The sequence below is a fragment of the Pteropus vampyrus genome, unplaced genomic scaffold (genome assembly GCF_000151845.1).
Source record: "Pteropus vampyrus isolate Shadow unplaced genomic scaffold, Pvam_2.0 Scaffold5998, whole genome shotgun sequence".
Lineage (NCBI taxonomy): Eukaryota > Metazoa > Chordata > Mammalia > Chiroptera > Pteropodidae > Pteropus > Pteropus vampyrus.
The window spans coordinates 4415-6053 of record NW_011894779.1 but is presented as its reverse complement, the minus strand read 5'-3'; the positions used below and the strand labels follow the sequence as shown (position 1 = coordinate 6053).

Below are 1639 nucleotides of genomic sequence, written 5' to 3'. Positions count from 1 at the left end.
CGCACAGCGGACGCCGATCCGGGGCCGCCCGGGGCGTCCCGCCGGCGCGTCCGCCTCGACCCCAGTCTTTTCGCGGACGACTCCAGGTGACGCGTGTCCGTGAGGACCAACCAGGAACAACCGAGGGTCCTAACTGTGGGCTCGGAAGGTCCCCCCAGCTTCTCTCAGCCCGCCCGCCCGTCAGCGCGTCCCTTTGCCGGGACCCTTTCCCAGGACACCCTGTCCTCTGCGAGGCGACGGTCCAAGGCCTCCCCCGCCTGACCGCCTCCAACATCCACGCTCCTCGTCCACTGACGCCAAACCTCCGTCACCTTCACGGTAAGAGACATGGATGCTATTCAGTACCAGACCGAACTGGCTTCTGAGAAACTCCTCTTTAATGGACCTGCTACGGCATTTGCTGAATCCCATCAGGCCCTTTTTAGGGCCCTGAAGGATAGAAGGTCATGTCCCCAGTGCTGTTTCTGCCAGGCTTTCAAAACCTATAGATGTTATGACAATTGCTCCTTCTGTGGATTAGAACTCGGGTTCCAATCCCTAAGGCCCGAATATCCTACCCGCCTAAATCACTAACCTCTTGCCAAGAGTCTCATGATATCCTGGCAGAAAATTTTGGAACTTCTTTTTCCTAAAGGGCCTTATTGACCTTCACAAATTCTACCTGGAATATGGAGCCAACTAACTTTCCCTCTCCCGAGGGTTATTTAAACGCTAAAATTGAGACGCGGTTCATAGTGTAGCGTAGCGGTGAGCAAGTCTACGTCACATGCATAAGGTCCTGGGTTTGCACCCCAGTGGAGCCACGGTCCGTGGTCTACGGCCATGCCACCCTGAACGAGCCCGATGTCTGATCTCCGAAGCTAAGCAGGGTCGGGCCTGGTTAGTACTTGGATGAGAGACCACCTAGGAAGACCAGGCGCCGTAGGCATAAACAATAATAATAGATAGATAGATAGATAGATAGATAGATAGATAGATAGATAGATAGATAGATAGATAAATAAATAAATGCCAGAACTGTCCCTCGTCTCCAGTGTCTGACTGTTATCTCGTTCGTCCAGTTTCTAGTTCATACTGAGGACTAGTTGAAGTCCTGTTCAGGAAATTTCATAGATGCCAAAGTCGGTGATGATATCCTTCTACCACCCGACACTTATTCTTGGCCACGGATCTTATCGAACAGATCCCAGTCAATTCAAAAAGAGAGAAAGGTGTCCACCCCGTGGACACATAGCGTCAGGCCACAGGGGTGTGGGTGGTGGGCGTGGGTGGTGGCCAGGTAAGCAGAACTACTCCTGGCGACCCATGACCCCTCAGTTGCTGGCGTCTGGTTGCATAGAGAGCCAGAACCTACGTGTCCAGGGGACACTTAGGACTCATTGGCGGTGGGAAGAGACAGTAAAGGATGCCTTCTTTTCAGATGAGTAACAAACCCTCAACCACCTGCACCCCTTTGAGATGTATCCTGAAACACCAGGACCAGTTTGATCCTCTGTCCTTAAAGAAACGGCGCCTGGTCTTCTGTTCAGATATGTGGCCAAGTACGGGAGAGCTGGCCGCCTGAGGGAAGTATAAATTACAATGCCATCTTACAGCTAGACCTTTTCTGCAGACGGGAGGGCAAATGGTCAGAGGTACC

General features: G+C 52.5%; 1 pseudogene; it reads left to right on the top strand.

Annotated features, from left to right (window-relative positions):
• The first annotated feature begins 812 nt into the window (after positions 1-812).
• LOC111734782 lies at positions 813-928 on the top strand (annotated as a pseudogene).
• Positions 929-1639: the final 711 nt, after the last annotated feature.